Here is a 9432-nt window from a genome sequence, read left to right as displayed (position 1 = left end):
GCCGCTGCCTGGCTGCAGACACCATAACTGGTTTCCTGAACTTCGTCTGAATGGATCATACAGTGCATGCCCTTGTGTCTGGATTTCTTGGTTCAGTGTTTCTGAGATCCCTCCAGGTCGCTGTGGCCAGCGGTACTTTGTTAACTCTTGTTATCGTATGGTGTTCTATTCTATGAATATCCCACAAATTATATATTTTATATATGTATTCAATTGCATTAATTCCTGCTTGAAGCACAGCTATGAATGTTTGAAGCTTCTTTAATCTATCGTTTGAGGCTCATGTATGTGCATTTTTCTTAGATGGAATTGCTGTATTTAAAAATTAGGAGGTTTCAGCTTCTCTTGAAAAGTCCAGTTTTGCCAGTATGTGGCTCCTGCTTTTGCATGGCAGCACTTGGCTGGGGCTGAGTGGCAGCTCCTCCTCTCGGTGGGACGTGTGCCTCCCACCCTCTCTCTCTGCCTCTGTCCATACGGTGTGTTCACATTGCTCTCCTCTTGGTGGGACGTGTGCCTCCCACCCTCTCCCTCTGCCTCTGCCCGCGCGGTGTGTCCACGTCGCTCTCCTCTCCGTGGGACGTGTGCCTCCCACCCTCTCTCTCTGCCTCTGTCCATACGGTGTGTCCACATCGCTCTCCTCTCAGTCGTGTAGCCTACATGGCCCTTCTTGGTGGGGTTCCCAAAAGCTGGAAGGCACTTCCTATGACATTGTTTTTCTGATAGTGTGTTACGGCTTCTTTGTCCTCTTCCCACTGTGAGCCTGGGGCTTTTCCTTCTCCAGCATCTTGCTTTGATCTTGGGTCAAAAGGCTTGGGAAAGAAATAGGCCCTGGCGTATAATGCCAGTGTGGGGGGTGTACTTGGCTTACTCACCCTGTTCTTTAAACAGTTGGCTGGAGGGACTGCCCAGGGCCCAGGGCCTCCTCCCGCAGTCCTGGGGCTGTTGGGTGGGGAGCTTCCCTTCTCAACTGCAGAGGTGGCCCAGCATGTGTGGACACACCATTTGGAAAGAAACTGGAGTTTTCCTCCACACCTTGGCCTGTTGTCATTCCAGACACAGCAGTGTATCTCTTCTCCCTAAAGTTTCATGAGCAGAGAACCTTCTGTTTTTTGGTTCCCATCGGGGTCCTATAGAGGGGAACCTAATCCTTTTCTACATGTTTGTTTGTCATTTTTATTTTTGGTTTTTGGCTCATCAGACTTTGGTCTAAATTACTGTATCAAACAATATCTTTAGGAATCATGGGTCATCTGCACATTATTATGTTGTGAACAAGAAGATAAATTACAAAACTGAAAAAATAATATTCTCTGTACTGACATTTTATGAATAGAAACATTGATCGCCATAAAAGGAACTTTAGGGGCTGGCCCAGTGGCATAGTAGTTAACTTTGCACTCTCCTGGGGTTCATGGGTTTGGATCCTGAGCAAACCTGCACTCTGCTGATCAAGCCATGCTGTGGTGGCATCCCACATACAAAATAGAGGAAGATTGGCACAGGTGTTAGCTCAGGGCCAATCTTCCTCACACACAAAAAAAAGGAACTTCAACACAAATTTCTTGCATTGCCCAATATATTCCAACCACGATGAAAATAAATCGCTTAAGCCAAGCTTGCACATAATTTCTTTCCTGACCTTCTCTGGTGTAGAAATGGAGAACAGTGTCAAAGTCTGAACAAGTGAGGACTGGAAAGGACTTTAGAAATCATCTTGTGCAAGTTAGGAATCCGACAGCAAGGAGTAGGGCTGCCTGTGGCCACATGTCACATCTTTCCAAGCTCGGGTATCACTCAGGCACTTGGGTTCTGTGGTGCTCATCAGCCAGTATCTAGTGCCTCCTCCCCTCTCTGCCCTCACTTTCTAAGTATGTTGGTGTGGATTGTGTAACAGTCTCTTGTAGTAGTAGCTGCAAGGAATCTGTTGGTCTCTCCATTCATTTAACAAATGGTGTAAGTGCTCTGGAGAAAAACAGGATTGGGGGAGCGTCAGGGAGGCCCTGAGGGGTGTCAGGGAGTGTTCCTTGCAAATACCTAGTTTAAGAATGTTCTAGGTCGTCAAATCCTAGAATGTAAATAACGTGTGCTCTTTATGTGTAACCAAGGGATTGTATGTAGTAGTAGGCACTCAAAGAGACTTCTAAAAGCAGTCGATGGTTATGATTTCATGGGTCATTTTGAATGTTCGAGTTTCCCTCGTGGTGTACTAGGCTCTGTGGTTTATAGTGAATTGACTTTATACTGTAGGTCGTGATTCATGGGCAGTATTCAGCCTGCAGGTATGTTTTGTTTGGAGCATATGGTATTTTTAAAAATCAGGATATTTTGTATCAAAGTCCAAATTTACAGCATATCTTAAAAAATCAATCTGACAAAGCCACCCCTGAATTCCTCTGCAATTTCAGCAATTGGCTGAGCTCATGGCAGTGGCCTCCTCTGGATGGGCTCCTGGTCCCTGTTCTCAGGTGCTCTCCCTCCTCCACCCCCCGTGCTGGTGAGGACTTCTGCAATTCACAGGCTGAGCTCCTGTCATCATCCTGTTGGAGGTTTCACTCTGAAAATGAATTAATGCCATAAATTGTCATTTAAAATGAATTGATTTGAATTTATGAAAAACAAAGGACTTATACAGTTTAGTTTATTACATTGTGTGGGTGTCACATATTTTTAAGTAATGCCTCAAAAGTCAGTTTGCTTTGAGGAATGCGTACAAGTAATGATTTTGTTTTAAATAAATTTCCTAGCTCTTTCCACTGAGGAGACCTGAAAGCAGTGACCACATCTAACTTCCAGATCTGTGTTTCTAAGGACTGTTTCCCACTAGAAGGACCAAGGCTCCTGGGAGAAATGGCGAGTAACAGATCAGGGCCAGGGAAGGTATCAGGTGTGCCTGAAACATCTCGTTGTATCAACAGGCATGAAAGCATGCAGAGATTCCTGCGGACATGTGAACAGAGTGCAGAAGCCAGCATGAAGGCACAGTTTGCATGTCGCAGAAGGAATAGGATGGTGAGGGATGCAAATGCAAAATCCTTTTTATCATAACAGAGAAAAGACAGTCAAAGGGTCAGAGGTCCTCCTGTGGAAGAATGCTGACTAGTACGTACAAGGGAGCTCCAGTTAGAGCATCATCAGTGGAGGCTGAAACCATGAGGGGAAATGTTATTGGATGGCAAGATACTCACACAGACCCAGTGTCTTACCTTTCAGATTTTCTTAATTACAAGGGGAAGAAGATACCACTTTAACCCAGTGTCTCAGCATCAGCAGTAACAGGCCAGCCCAACATTTAGTGCCTCCTGATAAAGAGGAAAAAGGAAAGACGTGACATCACCTACGTGAGATTCTTGCCAAAAATATTTTAGCTAACTCTAATCATGAGGAAACAAGCAGACAAAGGCAGATTAGGGGACATTCTACAAGACAGCTGACTTGGACCTTTCACAAAAGTGAAGATATGATGATTGTGTCGTGGTTGTGAGAGAACATGTCCTTGTTCTTAGGAGGTTCATAATGAAGTATTAGGGTGACGTGTTATGGTATCTGCAACTTACATCCCAATGGTCCAGCCCCTGTCCCTGGCAAATACAAGTATATGTGTGTATATATGTATAGATACGGATATGGAAAGAAAGATGAATGTAACAAAGTAGCGTTAATTAGTGAATGTAGGTAAAGAGTATATAGATGTTCATTGTATTATTCTTTCAGCTTTTCTTTGGCCTTAAAAATGTTGCTAAATAAATGGGGGAATAAATGCTAAATAGTTGTGTGAAATAAGGTAATTTACTTTAAATTAATGTTAACTCTGATTAATCCTTAACTCTAGTGAAATATTTACATGTAAAATTTATTTTAAGTTAAATAAGGTTTTAGGCTAGGTAGATTTCTTAACTAGGGTATGAGTCCCACAGGATTTGGGAAAGGTTTTGTGAGTCTTCTGATGCATGCAAAGTGTTTTTATGTGTGTATTTTTCTGCATAGAGGATCCATCATACCTGTCATCTTATCCTCAAAGGGGTCCGTCCTTCAAATAATTAAGAACTGCTACCTTGGAATAGATGTACAATTTATAATGCGTTCTTTGAGTTTCACAGTACTAGTTAAATTAGCATTTCAGACAATTCATGTATAAATTTTGTAATTGTTAATTTAGGTAAAACAAATAAACCTTCTGCAGATTCCAACTTATAAAAAGATTTGCTTCTGTCAGCTGATAGTTTAATGTAAGTTTGTTTGACCACAGAGATTCTGTTACTTAGAAACGCACCATGACATTTTAATAACATGATGTATTCCTTTCCTTTTCCAAACTAATATGTGTTTGGTGCGATCACATGTTATTTTTAATACAATCTGCTTTCCCTTGTGTGGATTCACATTCTTCACATTTTGTACAAAGGAAAAAATATGCTAGTCTGTAAGTTTTGGTTTATCCATTTCCATGTAGAAAGAGAAACACATCTTCAAAGAAGAAATAGTCATGCATTTATTTTTCAGTTGTGTAATCACTAAGCCCTATTTATCGAGTTAGAAATATTCACTTCTTTGCAAATAACAGTATGTAACAGACTAAATTTCAGCATGACTTACAGTCTCGACTGTTCCTGTTCAGGATGTCAGAGCAAAGACATGTGAGTAATGTGTTAGAATATGCCGAAATGTTGTTTAAGTCTTGTAGTATCAACCGTGTTCTGACACATGACTACATCTTTTACAGTAGGTTTTAGTTTCTCTGAAAACATTTTCCCAAATGCCTCTTGATCTCTTGGGTTAGGTTCAGTTGGAGCTGATGTTCACAGGAACAGTAATGAAACACTCAGCCTCCCCAGGAGAACCATCCACTGAGAGCATGCTCTGCCTGGCTATGGAGCAGGGAGGCCAAAGCTTACGTGCAGATGCTCACCCTGTCCCTGTGGACCCATTCATGGGTTATCTCAGAGGTGGGAATCCATCTGCAGGACAGGCTTATTGATCCAATTCTCTTCTAGTTTGGCTGCTATTTTGAATACAGTTTTTCCCTTTTTAGATGTTATAAGGAATCACGTTTACTAGTCAGACTTAATTTTCTTTCCTATAATCAGGATTTTTTAAGATCTACTTGTAAACTGTTCCCATGTCTCTGACGAGAAGTAGTTTAGACTCTGAATCCCGGTGTCACTCTGTGTCGATGGGACCCCTGCTTGAGCACGTTCTGTGCTGGTTTCACTCTGCTCTGTGTGAAGGAGGTAGGTGTGCACAGCACAGGCTGCCAAGCTCAGGGGAGCCACTGAGGTGGCCTCTATGGAGAACGTTTGCTGACCCCTGTCCCGGTGTAACAGGCCGACTCCTTTTCCCACTGTATTTCACAATCTGAGGAATCAGTTTCCTTGAATAATTAATATCTTCCATATTAAGAGGCTTGGCAGCCTTGAGCAAGTCATGAACCTTCCTGCCTGCTGGTTCCCAGACTCCTATCAATGAAGGAACAAACACTCACCTTATCTGATGGCTACCCTCTGTCCAGCACTGTCGTGGACATCACCTCATTTAACCTTCCCAGCAGTCTTGGAAGGTAGATACTGTTCCCCCCAGTTTCATGGGTGAGGAAGCTGGAAATCAGAGTCACGGTGAATTGGCCAAGTCCACAGCTAAGAAGAATTCCAGGTCTTTTCACTATAAGAGACGGACCTCACATTTCATGGCCTTTGGGGTTTAAGGGACCCTGGAGTCATCTGGTGTAGGTTAGAGCTGACCAGAAATTCCTGACCTTGTTGTGGGTACTTTCATTATTTTTGAGTTTGAAGCTGATAGAGGATCCGAATTCGCATTCAGTTTTGGACAGATGTGTAGTTGTCACCATCCATCTGTACATACTTCTCTTGTGAGAGAATGTGCTGTTTTCTAAATAAGGGAAAGAGGCAAATAGCTTTTGTAGAGGATTTTACCCAGCCCTTTGAGGTTTCACTTAAACAGCAGAATTTGTGTATTTCTTTCTTTTATGTCAGCATCTGTGAACCTAGTAATTCATGGTATGTTTAATTGATAGCTTTGGAAAACATAGTCAATGTTGCTATTATACAGAACAATCATTTGATTACTAAGTATTACCAGTTGTCAAAGCATGATTTGTTTATAAAATATACTCTGTGCTTTCTGATGTCCATGTCAAGAGGTATTAAAAGAAATTATTGCTTATAAATTTTATGACCCTATATAAATCTTTTTCAGTTCAATTTTTCAGTTTTCCTTTAAAAACCCTTAAATTTTGCAGATTCTTTTCTGTTTTGCTTAGGAGTGGTATTAACATCAACTTTGGACAGCTGTGAGCTGATCCATTTAGACTGGAGGATCAATAGTCATTTTAGCACCTACTTTGTGCACAAAATGCAGGGATCCAGAAATGAGTTGTCTCTATTCTTCGAAGTTTTACTGTCCTTTTGGAGAAACAAGAGACACCCACTACCTGTCCACCGTGCAACACCCCACCATGCAAAGAAATAATACTGACCTAACTCATAATATCAGATCTGTCTGTCCCCAGGGTGGCGGCACAGACGCGGGTTAGCGAGGGGAGAGGGGCGCTATGGAGGAGCCGGGCTTCTAGGCACAGCTGGTCTTGTGCTCTGGAACTCCGTGAAGCCAGATGTGTTCCCATCTTTACCACTCCTCCTGTCCTCCTGCCTGAATCCTGACTCCAGCATATTCTCACCCAAACTGTCCCTTTCTCTCAGTTTCTCACCAGCATCGCTGAGACTCAGAACAGTTCTCCTCTTTGGCTCCCTTCTCTTCTTTGTGCCCCTTACCTGGCATTTCTTTCAAAGTCCCCAGCATACCTGTTTCTGCTTGTTCTTCCTATCGCCTGTGCTGTGTGATTCCACGTGCTTTGTTTCTAGATTATTGCAGTACTGTCTCTTTTGCCTTCCTGAAACGATGGCTTTCCAGACACACTCCCTGCTTGCAGTTTGTCAGTGATGCCCCACATCTCTCATCTCAGTGTGACTGGCCTCCCGAGCCCTCCCAAGCCTCACATTTCCTGTGTTGTCTGTCTTCCACCAGTGAGCCTCAGCCGTCCATGATCGCACCTCTTTCAGTCAGCTGTTCCCTCCCCTCGGCTGATTCAAATCCTGTTTCAAGACCCCACTCAGACCACGAGCTCAGTCTAATTGTTTCCCACCTTTACCGCTGGCTTCCTTGTTACTCCTGATCTAAATTTGCTGTGCTTAAATCTTCGCGTTCTGTGTGTGAATGGGGTGATCGTCTTGACCTCACTGCTCTTACAGGTGTCCATGCGGACCCGAGGATGCTGCACATAGGCAGATTTCTACTCGTGTTGTGGGTAGCGCTTTCCGCATTAATGAAAGCAGTCATCTTAAGTGATTAACTATGACTTCACGAGGCTGACTCCTCAGGTGAGATGTGTGGAGTCATTGACAATGCCAGCCCAAGGAGAGCTGGTTGTATCTTCCTCTCCCCTTTTGGCAGCACCCACCAGAGCAGGTGCCCTGTGCCCTCAGATTCAAAAGTGTGCCAGGCTCACTCAGGTGTCCAGATTTCTGCTTTTCAGACTTCAGTCAGAAGATGCAGGTTAAGTCCTGACTCAGCCACGTACTCCCTATTGCTCCTGACTGCCACCCACCCACCCTCACCCCAGCCTATTGAACTGCCTGCTCCCAGGGGAGTCGCAAGGGCTGGCAGAGACAAGGATCTGAGCCCAATTGTGTAAGCCCTGCAACACGGTGCCACGTTGTACCCGTCCGACAGAATGCACATGCAGCTGACTACCTTTAAGGTGTTTCAGGTCAGAGGTCCGCAGTCTTGGGGTGGTGCAGAGCTTCTCCGGGCTGATCCCACTCCAGGGTGCTGGAGCGCCAAGGGAACAGACACACCAACTAAACTTCCCTGCCCTCATACCCAGAGGTTGGCTGCGTCCACGCAGCTCTAATCTACGCACCTGAAAGTGTTTTCTGAGGCTAAGGCTCTCCAGCCGTGTGCTCCGGAAGAGCAGAAGAGATGGGCAGAGGGTTAGGGGAGGACCAGGGGCTTTGGATGTATGCTCTTTGTGAATCTTAAAACTTGGGATGTCATTTACAAGGAAAACAAGGGGCAGGAACAGCTGACCCTTTGTGTTGGTAGCAAAGCTGCTTTGTCTGAAGACAGTCTGTGCTTCCTCTTCAAGGACTTCCCCCCAGGGCCCCACAAACTCCCGTGAGCCATGCTTGAAAACCACCAGCCTCCAAACACGGTGCTTCCTAACTGAACCAGGCGGCCCAGAGGAGCAAGATGGCTGCAGAGCAAGTCTTTGGAGACCAAGACAGGCTCCCAGGTCCTGATTCCAGGTGCAGTCGTTTCCTTATGACTCCAGGCTGTACACACCTTTCACCATATCGTATCTTTAGGGCTTTCTGAAGTAGTATTCTTATCTACAATAAACCCAATCTGAACATTCAGAGTATAGTTAGCATTGCCTTGTGCCTATGTGCACAGATGACACACCGTTCGTGTTTTTAGACCACAGCTAGGCCAGTGTACATATGTGATAGCAATTACAGCATGTTTCTGAAGCCAATCACAGCATCTGTTTGTTTTTAACATTATATCATGGAGAAGGTTTGCTACAAGGATATTTATCACTCCTTTTTAAATGGAAGTAAAACTTCGTCTCCAGACGTGATGAAATTTCAAGGCTGAACAAATTCAACACTAGACGTATTTTATATTTTAAATTATAAAATCAGTTGAAATAAAAGCATCTTCCAGATTAAGAACAGAGCTTCCATCAGTCATTCTGATTTTCGGTCTTTGTAGAGATTCTGCTCCCAACAGGATCTCCTGAGTGCACAGTAGGATTTCAGCGTGTGCCTGGGCCTGGTGTCACTCAAGGCTGCTGGGGATGGCTGCATCTTACTGTGACTCGTGCAGCTTGCACACTCGTGAGCCCCAGGATCTGGGGGTGTCCTGGACCCATGCAGGTGTCAGAACCCTAGCATGCTTCCTGCATCACCACCCTGTTCTGCTGACTTCATTGCACCTGCCCATTGATTTGTCTGTTGTATTTCCTGCTTCTTGTCCCACCACCCTCTGTGTTCCCAGGGAGCAGAGACCTCGTCTGATCTGTTTGTCCCTCTCTCTTGAGAACAGTGTCTGGAACACAGCTGAATAAGTCAGAATGAGAAACGAATGCAGGAGTAGTTCACTACCGTTCTGAGTTGTCTTAGGTTGCTGAGTCTCTTGACTCCCCTTACTCAGTTTGAGTCCTCTCTGACACTACTTTTGTTTATTGCTTAGATTGCCTTAAACCATTTATGTCAATGCATTTATATTCACACGGCAAGGAGCATTGCACAAGGGTTCTTGTGAAATGAATGGATAACATATCTTGCTGTTTTTACCTATCTTTTACGTTCAACTTGGCCAGTTTAAATTAATGCTCCTACATGCTTCAACTGGTTG

General features: G+C 44.2%; 1 protein-coding gene across 1 annotated transcript in view; it reads left to right on the top strand.

The window, feature by feature from the left end:
* The window catches only part of LOC124241290 (centromere protein P-like), a 222462-nt gene that overhangs the window by 133767 nt on the left and 79263 nt on the right, over positions 1–9432 (top strand). The window lies entirely within an intron of this gene.

Source organism: Equus quagga, chromosome 6, assembly GCF_021613505.1.
Source record: "Equus quagga isolate Etosha38 chromosome 6, UCLA_HA_Equagga_1.0, whole genome shotgun sequence".
Lineage (NCBI taxonomy): Eukaryota > Metazoa > Chordata > Mammalia > Perissodactyla > Equidae > Equus > Equus quagga.
Note: the sequence above shows the minus strand (reverse complement) of the source record. Positions and strands in the feature narration are given on the sequence as shown.